Source organism: Phoenix dactylifera, unplaced genomic scaffold, assembly GCF_009389715.1.
Source record: "Phoenix dactylifera cultivar Barhee BC4 unplaced genomic scaffold, palm_55x_up_171113_PBpolish2nd_filt_p 000139F, whole genome shotgun sequence".
Taxonomy (NCBI): domain Eukaryota; kingdom Viridiplantae; phylum Streptophyta; class Magnoliopsida; order Arecales; family Arecaceae; genus Phoenix; species Phoenix dactylifera.
In genome coordinates this window covers 44,517-62,826 of record NW_024067695.1, presented here as the reverse complement: position 1 = coordinate 62,826, position 18,310 = coordinate 44,517, and the positions used below count along the sequence as shown (strand labels likewise).

General features: G+C 40.9%; 1 long non-coding RNA gene across 1 annotated transcript; it reads left to right on the top strand.

Annotated features, from left to right (window-relative positions):
* The first annotated feature begins 11,880 nt into the window (after positions 1–11,880).
* LOC120104888 lies at positions 11,881–18,056 on the top strand. Its single transcript, XR_005507239.1, has 2 exons — positions 11,881–11,917; positions 16,700–18,056. It is a non-coding gene; the product is annotated as an uncharacterized LOC120104888 (long non-coding RNA).
* The last annotated feature ends 254 nt before the right edge of the window (positions 18,057–18,310 follow it).

The window sequence follows — 18,310 nt, the reverse complement described above, 5'->3', positions numbered from 1 at the left end:
GTTCTTGAAATTAACTGTTGCCCAGAAGACAACCCAAGGAGGGGGGGGGGGGGAAGTGAATTGGGTTCTAATTAAAACTGGATTCTTCAAATTTTATCTAATGTAATTAATGAAAGCTTTCTTGATTTTAAGCAAATGGAATTGAGTAATCTATAAGAAAGCAGTAAAGAAGTAAAGCAAGATAGATCACAATACAAACACAAGATTTTTATAGTGGTTCGGAGCCAACCCTTGCTCCTACGTCCACTCTCCAAGCTTCTCTTGGGAGTTCACTATAATCTTAAGATTACAACACAGTTATTTTACAAACTCACAACCTAACTTGTTGTTTTTGCAGGATCACAATGAACCTGATCGATTTTTCCTGGCTCACTGACTAAAACCTCTCTGTTTGTTTTCTTGGGCTCACAAAAAATTCCGTTAGTTTTACGGGCTCACCAACAAACCTTTACCCCTTAATTCAATCTCCTGATTGAATCAAGTAACAAATAACAGAGAAATAAAGTTTAAAGATTATAAGCTTCTAAATAAGCAGATATAGCAATATAAAGAAAATATAAAGGAAGAAGCCTTCAAACAAATTTTACCGATGGAAGACTTTGCTTCTCCTTTGCTGGATCCTCTCTTGAATGCACTGATAGTTGAGGACTACTTCAATGAGCCTTTAATGTGAGGAGTGCTTTGAAATCGCTTGGGATGCAATAACTCCTCCTTTCGTTTTGAATGGCTCTAACTCTCCTTCAGTGGTTGATAGACTTGAATGCTCTTAATGAATTTTTTCTCTTGTTGTTGTTTAAACTTAGAACCACCTTTTATAACTTAACTTCTCGAAAACTAGCCGTTAGAGAGGAGAAAAGAGTCATTCTGACAAAACTGCGCGTCCTAACAAAGTATCCGTTGGGATCGGAGTCGACTTACCCATCTTGGAGTTAGCTCGGCTGAAACAGGAGACGTCTCGTGAAAATCTGGAGTCGAATCGAAATCGGGTTCTTACAAATTGGCTCTCTATCGATCCTGTAAGAGTCGGCTCGAAGGAATCGGGAGTTGGCTCGCCTACGACATTTTCAAATGTGAATTACCAGCTATTCTATAGAAAATGGCTCAACCAATTCCGGAGTTAGCTCGCATTCTGGTCTATGCAAAATTGCTCTCGGCCTTTTCTTGTAAGAGTCGACTTATGAATAGTTGGAGTCGACTCGGCCACTGTGCCAAAGAAATTACTTTTCAACTTCAATTTGCGGGAGACGAGTCAAAACTTATGGGAGTCGACTCGCGCACCGTAGCTTGAAAATTTGTTCTTTGATTTTTCTGTAAGAGTCAGCTCGTGAACAGTGGGAGTCGACTCGAGCACTGTGCCTTGAAAACTTGCTCTTTGACTTTTCTGTAAGAGTCGGTCCTTGAAGAGTTGGAGTCGACTCGAGCACTGTGCCTTAAAAATCACCTCTTTGTCTTTTCTGTAAGAGTCGACTCATGAACAGTTGGAGTCGACTCGCGCTCTGTACTTGAAAAAACTGCTTCCTATTTTTACTGACTCGCCTCATTTGGGAGCTGGCTTGAGGAAGTGCCAGAAGGTAACCATGTGCCAGAGTCGATTCGTGAATTCTGGAAGTCCACTCGAGAGCAAAGCAAATACTTTAATGGTTCCAAACATGAGTAAAGTTAAACTTGAATTTCCTAAACCATATTCTAAGGCATTCTTATAAGTTTAAAAGTATTTTACCTGAAACACTTACTTGAATTCATTAGTACAATATGAAATATACTCAAGTATTTTGGGCTCATCAAAATCAGATAGGGGATCAACAATCACTCAGCATTAACATACCTAAATTTTCAAAAGGCTGCGGATGCTTGACCTTCATCTCTTCTTTGAGCTTCCAAGTGGCCTCTCTTTTTGAATGATTGTTCCATTGTACTTTTATAAAATGAATGGTTCGATACCATAAGATGCAACGGCTCATATGCTACTATATGACTTGGGTCTGGAATATATTTCTTCAACATTAACACATGAAATACGTTGTGCACACTCGATATGCCACCTCTCCAATCTTGTCGAAAATCTCAAAAGGACCAGCATACCTAGGGCTCAATTTGCTACGAACTCCAAATCTCATCACACCTTTAGTGGGAGGCACTTTGAGAAAATTATGATCCCTAATTTGAAATTTCAGCTCTCTCCTTCTATTATCGACATAACTTTTTTGTCATCTCAGAGCTATACGGAGTTGTTCTCTGATCACTTGAATCTTAGCCATAGTCTATTGCACTGTCTTTGGGCCTAATAATTTTTACTCACCTACGTCATTCCAATAAATAGGAGATCGGCACTTCCGACCATACGTCTCAAATGGAGCCATTTGTATGCTTGCTTGATAACTATAATTGTAAGCAAACTCCACTAGTGACAAGTGACTATCCCATCCACTTTGACATAGGCTCTCAGCATATCTTTTGAAATTTTGATGGTCCTTTTTGACTGTCTGTTTTAGGATGGAAGGCTGTGCTAAAGCTCAATTTGGTTCCAAGGACTTTATAAAAACTTCTCCAAAATTGTGAAACAAATCTACTGTCTCTATTTAATATAATGATAACTGGAACTGCATGAAGCTTCACAAACTACTATATATATAAACCTGCCAATCTCTCTAAGGACAAACCGACTTTGAACGGTAAGAAATGTGCTAACTTAGTTAGCCGATCAACAATTACCCACACTGCATCATTATCTTGTGGACTTTTTGGCAAGCTAGTCACAAAATCCATAGTGATATCGCTCTAACATAGGCAACGCTTTGGCGATACTTTCGATGATCTTTACCGATACTTATAAGCGTCGGTAATTTTCTTTTCGACGCTTTTAAAATCGTTGCTAAAATGTTGCCTATGTTAGAGTGAAGAACTAAATTGCCTATGCTTTTCAAAAGTGTCGGCAAAAATAGAAGTTAAAGCATCGGCAATACTTTTTCTAACGACGCTTCAAAACATCGATAGAATTATTTTTTTTAAAAAATAAAAAGCCAGATTAATTTTTTTGAGGCAAAAAAAATCTGTAGAGAGAGATTAACAAACTTAATTTAAAGAAAAAGAGTCCAATTTCTGTTCTCCATTACTAGTTCCTTCTGATTCTGCTTCTTCTAATAGCATAAGATAGATAAAAAAAATAAAATTAAAAAAGAAATAACACAGAAACAATAACAAATACTCAATTTATTGTTGTTTTTTTTTAACAATTAAAAATTAAAAATTACACTAGAAATGAAAGCATCCCTTGGCCGCAGTAGCTTCTTTGCAATCTTCGATGCTGCAGTCTTCATCTTCATCTTGGTTTCCATCTTATTCCTTATAAGATTGTCACTACGATAAATAACCTAAAAATTATGCAAATTAATCACATAAATCCAAGCAAAATGAATGTATCTCATAGATCCATTACATTCTAAAAAAGATTCATTCAAGAGACATACCTTCCATGGGGAAATCATGAAAGGTGCTAAGGGTGATGCCCTTGACGAACTCCTTAAGCTCCTTGGTGATGCCGTCGAGATCCCAGGCCGGGTCCAGCACTGCGGATCTACTTGGCACGAGGGGGAAGATATGAAGGCTAGGGAGGTCAACGGTGAGGGTCTTGATCTGGTTGGCGGTGCGAAGGGCCTCAGAGTGGATGCTGTCGGCCTTCTTGGTGGCCTCGGTAGCGAGCTCCTTGGACTCACTATAGAAAAATAGTTATTCCCGACACCCAACTGCCGACGCTAGGAAGAAGCGTCGGCAATTTGACTGGCATGCCAAATTTTGCTAACGCTCCTAAATAACGTCGAAAGATATCGATAGTTTGGTGGGAAGTCTGACTTAGACGACACTAAAAAGCATTGTCGGAAACCAAAATAGAAATGACGCTTAAGAAAGCATCGTCGGAGGCTGATTCCTCCAATGACGCTTTAGAAAGCGTCGTCGGAGGACGATTTCTCCAACGACACATTAGAAAGCATCGTCAGAGGCTAAGGCTTTACTCTTTTTCTTTTCCTCCCAAACAACACTTTAAAAAGCATCGTTGGAGACCCATTCTCTCTTCCACCAAAACAAACCCCCTTCCCAACAACGCTTTAAAAGCGTTGTCAGAGACCCTAGCCCCCTCCCTCTCCTTACAAATCCCTAACCCCCTCCCCATCTCTCCTTCAAATCCCTAACCTCCTCCCCATCTCTCCTTACAAATCTCTTCGAGCCCTTGGCCCTCGACACTCTGAGCATGTTCCAGGCGGTCTCCCTGACCAGCTCTCAGGAATGCGACTCTCTCCCCTACTCTCAAGAACGCGCGATGCCATCACCTTCTCCTGCTCGCCTCTCTCTCCCTTCCTCCCCTGCTCTGCCCTTAGCAGCGGCGAAGGATGAAGAGGCGGCGAACTCGCCTACACTACAACAAAATCGTGCTTTAACGACTCTTTTTTGCCGACGCTTTCTCTAAGCATCGGCGATTTTCCGACTCGCGCCCAAATCTCCCGACGCTTTCAAAAAGCGTCGGCCATAGACGACGCTAATTAGCGTCGTCGTAGACTATGTCCTAAGACGACACTTATACGCGTCGTCAGAAGTAAAATTGACAAGGCTTATATGCAAAACCTAGTGGCCATTCCCCTCCTCCTCATTCTGCATCCCGATCAAGGCTTGCCCTAGCTCCTCCCCTCCTCTCTCCTCTCTGACGACGAGCGGCCGACCCTTGTCTTCTCCGGCGCCGAGCGACGTCCGACGGCAAGCTCCTCTCCTCCTCCCTCCTCTCCGACGACGAGCGGCCGATCCTTGTCCACTCCGGCACCGAGCGACGTCCAACGGCGAGCTCCTCTCCTCCTCCCTCCTCTCCGACGACGAGCGGCCGACCCTTGTCCTCTCCGGTGCCGAGCGACATTCGACGGCAAGCTCCTCTCCTCCTTTCTCCTCTCCGGCATTTAATAGCAGATGAGTTTTTTCGCCAACCCTCTCCGGCATTTCAAATTTTAGAATTAACCAAATATTAGTAGCTCGTGGATTGGTCCATAGAAGTTCTTATTTATATGCATGATGTACTGTCTGTTACTTCTGATCTTATTTGCGGTGATTTGTGGTGCTTATTTCTCTAGAGACAAAATCCCTATTCTACTAGAGATAATATTGGGATAAACAAGTAGGACAGCCCTAAAATGATAACCGGGAATAAAATCCTAATATAACAGGAGCAATGATTTCCAATACACTTATGCCTCCCACAGGCTGGGTTATTTGAATATCAAGCTCAACACTATCATTGTTCAGACCAGCAGATTCTTTCCATGATCACGAGCATGATGGTGGTGGTTACATGATGACAGCAACAAAGAAGAATAGGAGTCCGACAAATTTTCCAGAAGAGTCCAACTGTGTTCATTCTTTTCATCAATTTGGTAAAAGCTCATGATTTTTTATACCTCTTCCTCGTTATTCATTTTTGTAATATTATTTACTCTTTTAATATTTTTTTTATTTTTTGTATTTGTTTTTACCTTTCATTTATTTTTTGTGGGAAAAGAATAGGAAGCCAGACAGGAAATCACTCAGAAACTAGTTTGAAGTGTGTTCATGTGCATATGCTTGTTTGTTTCTTGCCAGTTGCCTCATTTTGAGGAAATGGAATTGAATCTGTTTCCAATGAATATGAAGGTTGTACTGTCTCTATCATCACTTTGAAGAAAAAAAAAAGCACAGCAACCTGCATGGAGAAAAGCATGAAACCTTGTTCAACCATCTGCTGAAAAGTTGGCAGGCTGATTTTTTCAATCCAAACATTTGATACAGTGAACAGCATTAATTCTGCAACTAAGGACCAACAGCTATTTCATTGTAATACATGAGTATAGTAATTTTAGTGATTAGTATTTGGTGGGATCCTGCTAAGCAAATCTCATCATGCTTGCAGAGTTAGATGGTTCATGGTTGTCAGAAGTAACTGCTGTCATAATCTGAGAGCATGCTAATTTATTCAGACCTCCAATAGGGTATTACATTTGGTTGTTCTCAGAAGAAGAAATCAGTAAGAAGGAATGTTGATAAAAATTTTACTCTGTAGGAAAAAGGGAATGAGTGATAACTGATGAGAAGCTGTGCAGTCAAATTTAACAATGTTATTCGAAATTCTCCAAGTATGATAATGCACTGGTTGAAACAATTACAACATTTATAGATATTTGCGGAACACCAATGACCTATAGATTACTCTGGCTTTTTTCCCCTCTAAATAAACATATGCATTACTCTGTTGCTGTCACTATCAAGAGAGTTTATTTTGATGATTGAGAACAAGAAGGTGGGAAAAAGTCCATTACAGAACTCCAGTCTCAGGACCACTGAGAATGTTCAGAGATTGCCGAACCTTCAAGCCTCAAGTAATCATAGAATAGCCCAAGGAACTGATTGAGACGTGGCCTGTCTGAAATATAACATGCTATCTCCTTTGGCCAACAAGGGAGCAATGGTGCTATCCACACCCAAATCATATGCTTCTCTCTTTGTGCCATTTGCCGTATGCCATATTGGCAATAGAAAGGTTCTTTGTGATTATAGGATTGCTATGATCTCTTTGCAAGATAATTGTTGACAAGGTCAATTTCAATTGCTCAGCTGATCACATTAAATTAATTAGCAATTCATTTAGATTTTATTTATTATTTAACTAGTATTGCTTCTTTTTGTGCATACGAGGTAACAACATGCCGCGAAGAAAACGATTCAAAGATGTTGAGTTTCAATACACGTCCGTGGGATCTTCTTCCGATCAGTCCCTGCAGTCCCAGCAGCCTGACGAGCCCTAGCAGCACGAGTTCCATTTTCAGCACGAGTCTCACTCTCAGCACGAGTCTCAGTCTGAGCACGTGCCACCTGCTGATTGTCCAGACATGGATGACGTGAACATCCAGGGTAATTTGATTTACATTTTATATATTAATTTTTTTTACAATCTAATTATATTAAATCATTTGCCTTTAATGTTTTAATTAGTAAATGGATATTTTATTTTATTTTTATAGATGGACTAGGGAGAGTGAGGAGGACACGAGGACCCACTCGAGCACGGGACGTGTGGAGCCTACATGAGGATGAGAAGATTGTGGTACATTGCAATGAACTGGGGCAGCCTATCAAGAGGGCTGCAAGCATTTTATCGACTTTTCTGGGATCGGTTGCGCAGAAGGGTCAGTTGTGTCCGCTCAACTATACGAAATGGAATGAAATGCTTCCTTCGTATAAGGTTGAGCTTCTTAAAGTTATTGAGGTAAAGAATTGAATTTGCTTACTATTATAATTTTATTTTTTGATTTAACATTGTTATAACATTCTTTAATTACTTTGGTGTAGAAAAAGTTTTTGCTCCCTAAAGAGAGCCATGATTGGGTGCTGAAGTTCGTCAACCGCAAGTGGAAAGAATATAGGGCCAAGTTAAAGGCGGACTGGAAGCACGATGGTATGACAGAAGAGGAGGTTGCCCGTATTTGTCCTCCTGATGTAATCCCCCATTAGTGGAGGGAGCTTGTCCACTATTGGTTTTCCGAGAAAGCTCAGGTTGTGTATATTTTTTCAATACCTTAGATTGTATTTACTAACAATTTAAATTACAAATTTATATTGTTTATTCTTTTTTTGGGAAGACATATTCCAACATTGGTAGAGCTGCACGAGCCTCTCAAACTGTTCCTCATACTTCAGGCTCGATGAGTTATGCTCGACGTAGAGCTGAATTCGTAAGTTGTTTTGAAACTCTTTGAAACTATTTTAAATTGTTCTATCATATAGCATGTAGCATGATAACTAGCTTGCCAATATACTTTCTGTTGTAGATGGATGATAATGGGAGGGAGCCTGGTAAGGTGGAGTTTTATAAGATGACTCACACCCACCGAGATGGCAGTTTTGTTCGGGAGGAGTTAAGAGATATAGTTGTATGTATTCATCTTTGAATCTTTCAACGATATTTTTATTAGTTCTATTATTGGCATACATTAATATGATTTTTTCTTTTGAGAGATATATGATCGGTTCTTTCAATTTCAAAAATAAACCACACAATAGCATGTATCCTGTAGGATAGTGATTACGGGTGTCGGTCCACAGGGATTGAAGAATAAGTTATTTTTCTTTTAAAAATAAATCAAGAAGAAGGATTTGCTAACTTGATTTAACTAAATTAATCTATGAGTACGAATTGAAATTTATCAAAGTAGATAGATCTAGGGTTTGGAATCCACTGCGTAGCATTGCATTAGGGACTGTGTTCTTAATTTTTATCTTTTGGAGAGGCATGCAAATTGGCTACAAGCCTTTTAAAATAAAAGCATAAAGAGTGTTAGGAAGATCCATCTTCGGTGTAGCATGAAGTGTCTACCTAAGTATGCTAATCTAGGATGCAGCACACTTCATCTTCCTAGGCATGAATCATCTTAGACTACTTTAGCAAACATGATTAGTAACTAGCATGCTCAAAGTTTAAATATCATAAAGAAATATTTTATTGAAAATAAGAATTTAAACAAGCTCCAAAATAATAATAAAAATAAGAACTACAATGCCCTGATACATTGCTAGGGCTTCATCCAGCCCTAGACTAGACGTTTAGCCACGCATGGCTTCCAAACGGCCTCCCATCTTCAAATGAAATTGATCACCTTCCATTTTTTCCAAAATATCCAAAACTATTCTCTTTCCCCCTCCTTTCTCTCTTTTTTTTATTTCTTTTTCTCTTCTTCCCTCTCGGTTTTCTTCTTCTTTTCACTGAAACAGGGGGTCTCCCCTGTTTTCTCAACCGAGCTCCCCTTTTCTCCTCTCTTCCGTCTTCCTCTTATAGATCGCTGAAAACCCAGTGGTCGATTCCCAGAGAGGAGGAGGGCGTGGTCTACGGTCTTTGATCTCGCGGAGGCTGGATTATGGGCGCTGTTGCATGCGGCTGATGGCTGGAAATAGGCGTGATCCGTGAAGCTCGGACGCGGAAGAGTTTGGCTCACAGGCTGCTGCGGCTTCCTTGACGGATGGCTGGAGGATCCAACGGATGCATTCCGGGCGAATTACGGGGAGATTGGATCACGGAAGAGGAGGATACGCTGGGAGATTTGATGATCGCTAGCTGCACACGGCTGATGGCGGAACACCCGAGGACGCTGGGACGAGCCGATCACGCTTGGAGCTAGGAATCCGGAGGAGGAGGAGTCGCTACGCCATCTCTGGGATTCGAAAACTGGTGGCTGTGATAAGTGCTAAATAATACATAAATTAACCTCTTTCTCATAGCACTTATCATTATTTTAATGCACATATTTTGTAAAGTTAACCATAAAAGATGTGTAACCCTCATCATTGCATTTTAATAAATTAATTCGAGTTTGATTTAATTATTTATTAATTGAGCCTAATGTATGCAGGTCGAATCAAGCTCAATAAGATAAAGCCTAAACCTACACTGCATCATTTCATAATTTCACATCCTCAGTCGACTCCAAGAACTTTCTTCCAAAATCCAGCGATTCCCATTAATTCCCATCTTCACCTAATTCTCTTCCCACACTTTTCAATCATTTATTTCTCAGATCTCAAAGTAAATCATCTATTCATCTATAATTGCACAGATCTCAGAGGAATCTAGTCACTGGCCTCGTTCCAGCCGAATAGGATTAATTCCCAGCTTCAAAACAGAGCCAAGACCCCCTCCTACGCATGCTCCCAACATCCCACACTCCTTTATTTCTCCCGCTAGATCCCCTCCACGGGATAAAGCCCAGGAATCCAACTCCCTCCCGGCATCTTCCTAACCTCCCAAATCTCCTGCTTCCAGCTCACCTTATCTTCATCCTCTTGCGATTCATCATCCCTTGTTTCCAACCAACCGTATACATCATCCCCGTGTCCAGCTGCTCAACTCCAAGCATCTCCCTGCATCCACGTCCGCCCGTTCGCATGAGATCCTCCCAACGTCCACGGTCTTCCATTGCTTCGGAACAGCCGGGATCTTCCGAACCAATCCAACCGGTTGCATCCTTATCCCTTCTTCAAATCCCAGCAACCGTATGCTTTCATCCCAGCAAAATTCCAATATCCCTCTGGATTACGTGGATCCAATCTTCATCTCAGTTCACGGCTCTTCACTCCTTCCCAGCCGAATCAACCAACCTTCTCCAGATTCCACGTCCACGAACAGATCCCATGCCTCCCAGGCGACCGTTCCCAAGCCTCCCCTGCTTCTCTCCCACAAACAATGCTCCACATCACAGCCGTAACCTCCTTCCAAACCAAATCCAGAACCTGTCCTAGCCTCCCTCCGGATCGCGTTCGTGATCTACGTTCATCCCACGACCGCATCAAATCCCCTGTTACGTGTATCTCCCGTTCACGATAGCCTTCATCCACCCACGCCTCCCCTATTTCATGAGCTTCATCTCCCAGCCTTGCATCCTTATCTCTACTTCGGAACAGAGTTCCAGCATCCCGTTCGTGAGCCATATCCTCCCTAATCATCCACGATTCAAGGGATCAGCTTCCAGTTCCGTTCCCAGCACCTCATCCACGGATGTAATCCATCTCTTCTTTATCCAAATCCCCTGCATTCTAGAGTCATCTTCTCCGAAAATAAAGCAACCTGTGAGCCACTTCCTCCCAACCGAACTAGCATTCCAGCCGTTCGGATTGACTTCATCTTCCCACGCGTCCGGCTTCACGCATCTTCTCCTTTGATCAGCATCCCAGCAGCTGGATCTAAGATCCGAACCACAGCAGTCCAACGAATCAGTCCAAACTTCATCCCAACGGCAAAGGGTTCATCCTTATCCATGATTCGAAATAAGGAAGAGGAAAGAGAGAGTGGAGCCTATAAAAGGCCAGGCGTGAAACAGAGGAAGCAACTTGGCGGGGGATCCACTCCTCTTCGGCTCTTCACAGGTTGAGTGCCCACGAAGAAATAAAAGAAGAGCTGGTCGCGATGGAAGTCTTCTCCACTGCTACGGCTGTTCAATTCTCCATGGAAGGCTGATCTCCTCTTTAGGGCTGGATGCAGCCCTAACAAAGGGCCAAGAGTTTTATATTTTTGATTTCTATTCTTGGAGTTGTATAAACCTTATTTTGCTTCTAATGAATATTTTATTTCATCTCATTTTTAATTTCTGTGATTTTAAATGTGAAGTTTATACAACTGCTCTTCATGATCACTAAGTAAATATAAGATAGTCCATGCTTAAGGAAGATGCGATGTGCTGCCACCTTAGATTAGGGTAGACATTTCATGCTAACTAAAGATGGATTATGCCTAAATTACTTTTGTAAATTTTTATTTAAATGCTTTTTAGGCTTGTAACCAATTTGCATGTTAATCCAAGAATAAATTAAAATACAAATAACCCTTGTTCCGATGTTAGTGGTGAATTCCATGCGCTAGGTTCTCCTAAACTGATATCATTTTAATTGCATTTTCTTTTATTAAATTGCTTAGTTTAATAGTCTTCACAAATTCATCCTTTTAAATATTTTTATTTTTAAGAAAAACAACTATACCCCAATCCCTGTGGATCGATGCCCGTAATCACTATCCTACTAGATACGTGCTATTGCGTGGTCTTTAAAATTGACTATCAATTTTTGGCGCCGTTGCCGGAGATTGCTAGCGTAGTTGTTTTCTTTTCATAAAATATTAAAAAAAAACTTTCAAATAATAATAATAATAATAATAATAATATATTATCTAAAATAAAATAAAAATATTTTTAATTTTTTTTTACTTTTCTTATCTCCTTTCTCTTTCTTACGAATTCTTGATTTTTATTTTGGTATTATTTGATCAGGAATCGAGGAGAAAATTTGGGACGATCAAAAGGGAACTACTAGAAAAGAAATGCTGTAGAGGTTTGCTTAAAAAAAAATTGCTGGGAAATTCCCTTTGGTAACCTCTAAACTTTTCTTATTTAAATTAGTTCCCTTTTTGTGGTGATTGTTTGATTTTAATTTTTTACAAAAGTGTGAATGCATGCTTGATACACATACACCAATTAATCTGCACATAGTAAGGGCAATCACCCCAGCAAGATAAGAACTGGATTTCATCACCAGATTCTTGCCCAAATTAGGTGAATCAATTCTCACATAGCTTTCACCTTAATTAAAATCAATTAGACGTTGGCCCCTAGGGACATTCGAGCTCAATAGGACGAAGATCACCGAAAGTTGCACCAATTTCGCTCTGTGGCCCAGTTGATGTCTAGGCAAAGCTTTGTCCCTTTAAGGGAGACAGTTCATCTGTTCGAGGCAAGTGGTTTTTAAGTGGGACCTTTGCAACGCATCGTGACCCCCCCACTTACCTGGGAGCTTACCTGGTCAGCTCAGTCATTAGACCGGATTGGAGGCTTAGGTGCCCTCTTCAAACCAGTTAGGAGCTGTCTAGTGATTTTAGGGTGAACATAAGGAATTGTGTTTTTCTTTTTAGTGCATGCTTGACTGTACTGATCCGAGGAGTCTTAGTGTATGCTAGGGTGTCGTTCCAAATCTCCCGAATTAGTACCTTTTGACTCTGAAATAGAGCGTTCTATTAGGGCCCTTCGAGCTGAAATCCGCACCTATAGAATCATAGGATCTGCTCCACTTATAGAGATGGCTGAAGAACAACCCAAACTCCTAAAGGAGTACTTCAGTCCTTCCATTTATACCTCTCCATCTTGTATTCGACTACCTGATACCACCGCTGCTGCACATTTTGAAATTAAGTCTAGTGTCATCCAAATGCTTCCCTCTTTTTATGGACTTAACAATGAAGACCCATATAAACATTTGGATGAGTTCCTTGAGATCTGCACTACTGTCAAAATTCAGAACTTCACTGATGATGCTCTGAAACTTAGGCTGTTTCCTTTTTTCCTTAAGGATAGAGCTAAACAATGGCTCCATTCATTAGAAGCCAATTCTATTCTCTCTTGGGCTCAAATGCAACATGAATTTCTAAAGAAATATTTTCCCATAGGAAGAACAAACCAATTTAGGCGTGCTATCACGAGCTTCTCCCAATCTGACGGGAAAGAATTTCATGAAACTTGGGAAAAATTTAGAGATTTACTCCGGAAATGCCCGCATCATCAAATACCCAAGTGGCAATTAGTGCAATGCTTTTATGACGGACTATCCGAACGAAATCGTCAAATGGTTGATGCTTCTTGTGGGGATACTTTCATGCTTAAAAGTGAACATGAGGCATGGCAATTGTTTGAGAACCTTAATGAAAATTCCCTCCACCATGCCTCCTCCGCTCGTCAAGCACCCCCGAGTTCTCAAAGAAAAGGAACCATATATGAAGTTAGCCAGTCCATAGGTCTATCCGAGAAAGTAGATGCACTATCCCGCAAATTGGACCAGCTAATGTCTAGAGAACAGCTTCCAAACTTTCACCAAGCACAAGTCTGTGCTCTTTGTTCTAGCCCGTCTCACCCTATACATGAATGCCCTTCGGCAGCTCAATTCCCAGAATTTGTGCAAGAACAAGTGAATGCTGCCCAAGCACAGTCCCGACCGGGTAATGATCCATATTCTAATACTTATAACCCGGGATGGCGCAACCATCCAAACTTCTCTTGGAAGCAGCAGACTCCCAATACTTTCCAACCTTATTCCCAAAACTTTCAACCATTCCATAATATTAATCCCTACCGTCCTTCGACTCAATTTCAACACACTCCTCCTCCACCCCATAGAAACACAGCCTTTGAGGAGAAAGTGTTGACCTCCCTTCAAGGTTTGGAAACCATTACACAATTGGTGCACTCTCACACGCAATCTATCGCCAAGCTAGAATCCCAAATGGGGCAACTAGCTAATGCACTGAACAAGCGAGAGGAAGGAAAGCTTCCAAGCCAACCAGTGAGTAATCCTAGGGGACAATACATGGCTCAAGAAAATCAACTAAATACAATTCATCATGAACAAGCCAATACTTTGACTACCCTAAGGAGTGGACGTGTAGTAAACAATAAGATTGGGGAGGATAACAATAAGGAAGGTAAAGAAGAGGATAGAAATGTGTCAAATGAAAATCTAAAACCTTCTTCTTCTTCTTCATCTAGTCCACCTTCTGCCAAAACTCATATCCCAAAGGCCCCATTTCCTGAAGCTCTTAATTCACCCTCTCCCTTTGGCAAAAAGGGAACTTCACTGGAGGAGATGATGGAGGTTTTCAAACAAGTCAAAATCAACCTCCCGCTTCTTGATGCTATTAGACAAGTTCCCTCCTATGCCAAATTTCTCAAAGATCTTTGTACCCAAAAGCGAAAATCTAGGACACATGTGCCTAAAAAGGTCTTCCTAACTGAGCAAGTGAGTTCTATTCTCCAACACAACACCCCACCAAAATTCAAAGATCCTGGTGCTCCCACCATCTCCTGTGTCTTAGAAAATAATTTCATTGATCGAGCACTCTTAGATCTAGGGGCAAGTGTCAACCTTTTACCTTACTCAGTTTATGAGAAACTTGGGTTAGGTGAGTTAAAACCAACCTCGGTATCCCTTCAATTGGCTGATCGATCTGTAAAAACACCACGTGGGATAATTGAAGATGTTCTTGTCAAGGTAGACAAATTCTATTTTCCAGTAGATTTTATCGTCCTTGATATGGAACATGAGCCTAATCCTAAGAAACAAATCCCCATGATCCTTGGGCGCCCCTTTTTAGCTACAGCCAATGCGAGTATAAATTGTAGAACTGGGGTGATGAATATATCCTTTGGGAATATGAAGGTCAAGTTAAATATATTTTGTGCCTCTGATCAACCTGCAAAGGAAGTTGAGTGCTTCCTAATAGACAAAATGGACGATCTTGTAGAAGAAACCCTTCCCTATATTTTGGCAGATAACCCTCTGAAAACATACTTGGCCCATTTTGACTTTGATATAGACAAGGCCATAGAAGCAGTCAACTTCCTGCCCAACAATCAGTCTTCCACAAATTTTCTTCCTTGGAGAACCCCGCATGAACCCGGTATGATTTGATAAGGATGCACTGCGTCTGGCTGAAGACGTTAAACTTAGCGCTTGTTGGGAGGCAACCCAATTCTCGTAGGTTATTTTTGCATATTTTCTTGTCGCATTTTTTTATTTTCTTAACAGGATCCCTCATATTACTGATGCAACTACGGTAAAATGCTTCTATCCTCCATATGCATCATATTTTCGTCCAAAATAAAAAAATATATTAAACAATAAAAATAATAATATAATATTCAAAAATAAAAAAATATATTAAACAATAAAAATAATAATATAATATTTAAAAAAAAACATTGAGGACAATGTCTGATCTAGGTTGGTGGGTAATAGGATTCGAATTTTTAAAGGAATTTTTCGCATTTTCACATTTTTAATTGAATTTCAAAAAAAAAGTGAATTTCAAAAAAAAAAAAAAACTAATTTCTATGCCTTAGTGCTGAAATGATAATCACACAAAGTATATAAAATCTAAAAAGCCCAATGATTAGTCAGGAATAAGTCAATTTGAGTTCTTTTCATTAAAAATTCCTTTAGCGAGTTGTAAGATAATTTTTACTTTGAAATTTCACAACACGTATAGTCTGCACTTCTAAGGGTTAGGTTTAACATGATGTTGTTAAGTCTGGTAGCAACCTTGAGTCCTGATGAATCATACCTATCTAATTCGCTATTAAAAAAAAAAAAGCGAATTTAGTCAGGTACATCGAAAAGGGCTACCTATTGTCAAAGGTCAGCGGGCTTGCAATGATGAATCCGAGCATAGGTCCGTAGGGGAGTCTTGATGCCTAACACCTTATGCCATCTGGTGTGGGAGTGTTGACTGAATGCTCGTTACATGGAGGAATCATTACAAGAGTAAAAGTGCGTAATAAATATAAAATAATAATAATAATAATAAAAAAATAAAAAAAAAGAAAAAGAGAAAATAATATTGACCTTGAAAAAGACGATAGTGTGAAAGCCGTCGTTGTAAAAATTCGAGTAAACTGGAATATTACAGATAAAGCCCATGAGGTATTAAAGTAAACATCCACAACTCTCGAAATCCTGCAAGGTAGGATGATTTTGAATCAGTGATTAGGTTTTATCTGACCAATTCTTGGAAACTACTAGTTTTAGCAGTATTTTGGAGAATCTAAAGCCTTAGCTTGTGTATGGTCCGGACATCACCGAGCACCCAAGTATAAATTAGCCTTACAACTCTCTAACGGAAACTTAATGACTTCAACTTAAGTTGCATCTTGACCTAGGATTTGGGCTGACTTAGTAATTAAAACTTTGTGTGCTTTTGAAATTCTTGGCATTAATGCATTTGAAATTAGATTTTATAAAACAATAAAATAAATTCTTTCGACAGCAGTTTGTGGGTATCTGAGCCGGAAACCCTCACGAGACAAAACTCGTCCACTAGGGCCACCTAGGGGTTTAAAGCCTTATTGCATACGGTAAATGCAATCGCGATTCCTGCGAAAGTGAGTTAGTTTTTATTTTTCTCGAGGACTAGCAAAATGTAGGTTTGGGGGTGTGATAAGTGCTAAATAATACATAAATTAACCTCTTTCTCATAGCACTTATCATTATTTTAATGCACATATTTTGTAAAGTTAACCATAAAAGATGTGTAACCCTCATCATTGCATTTTAATAAATTAATTCGAGTTTGATTTAATTATTTATTAATTGAGCCTAATGTATACAGGTCGAATCAAGCTCAATAAGATAAAGCCTAAACCTACACTGCATCATTTCATAATTTCACATCCTCAGTCGACTCCAAGAACTTTCTTCCAAAATCCAACGATTCCCATTAATTCCCATCTTCACCTAATTCTCTTCCCACACTTTTCGATCATTTATTTCTCAGATCTCAAAGTAAATCATCTATTCATCTATAATTGCACAGATCTCAGAGGAATCTAGTCACTGGCCTCGTTCCAGCCGAATAGGATTAATTCCCAGCTTCAAAACAGAGCCAAGACCCCCTCCTCTGCATGATCCCAACATCCCACACTCCTTTATTTCTCCCGCTAGATCCCCTCCACGGGATAAAGCCTAGGAATCCAACTCCCTCCCGGCATCTTCCTAACCTCCCAAATCCCCTGCTTCCAGCTCACCTTATCTTCATCCTCTTGCGATTCATCATCCCTTGTTTCCAACCAACCGTATACATCATCCCCGTGTCCAGCTGCTCAACTCCAAGCATCTCCCTGCATCCACGTCCGCCCGTTCGCATGAGATCCTCCCAACGTCCACGGTCTTCCATTGCTTCGGAACAGCCGGGATCTTCCGAACCAATCCAACCGGTTGCATCCTTATCCCTTCTTCAAATCCCAGCAACCGTATGCTTTCATCCCAGCAAAATTCCAATATCCCTCTGGATTACGTGGATCCAATCTTCATCTCAGTTCACGGCTCTTCACTCCTTCCTAGCCGAATCAACCAACCTTCTCCAGATTCCACGTCCACGAACAGATCCCATGCCTCCCAGGCGACCGTTCCCAAGCCTCCCCTGCTTCTCTCCCACAACCAATGCTCCACATCACAGCCGTACCCTCCTTCCAAACCAAATCCAGAACCTGTCCTAGCCTCCCTCCGGATCGCGTTCGTGATCTACGTTCATCCCACGACCGCATCAAATCCCCTGTTACGTGTATCTCCCGTTCACGATAGCCTTCATCCACCCACGCCTCCCCTGTTTCACGAGCTTCATCTCCCAGCCTTGCATCCTTATCTCTACTTCGAAACAGAGTTCCAGCATCCCGTTCATGAGCCATATCCTCCCTAATCATCCACGATTCAAGGGATCAGCTTCCAGTTCCGCTCCCAGCACCTCATCCACGGATGTAATCCATCTCTTCTTTATCCAAATCCCCTGCATTCTAGAGTCATCTTCTCCGAAAATAAAGCAACCTGTGAGCCACTTCCTCCCAACCGAACTAGCATTCCAGCCGTTCGGATTGACTTCATCTTTCCACGCGTCCGGCTTCACGCATCTTCTCCTTTGATCAGCATCCCAGCAGCCGGATCTAAGATCCGAACCACAGCAGTCCAACGAATCAGTCCAAACTTCATCCCAACGGCAAAGGGTTCATCCTTATCCATGATTCGAAATAAGGAAGAGGAAAGAGAGAGTGGAGCCTATAAAAGGCCAGGCGTGAAACAGAGGAAGCAACTTGGCGGGGGATCCACTCCTCTTCGGCTCTTCACAGGTTGAGTGCCCACGAAGAAATAAAAGAAGAGCTGGTCGCGATGGAAGTCTTCTCCACTGCTACGGCTGTTCAATTCTCCATGGAAGGCTGATCTCCTCTCT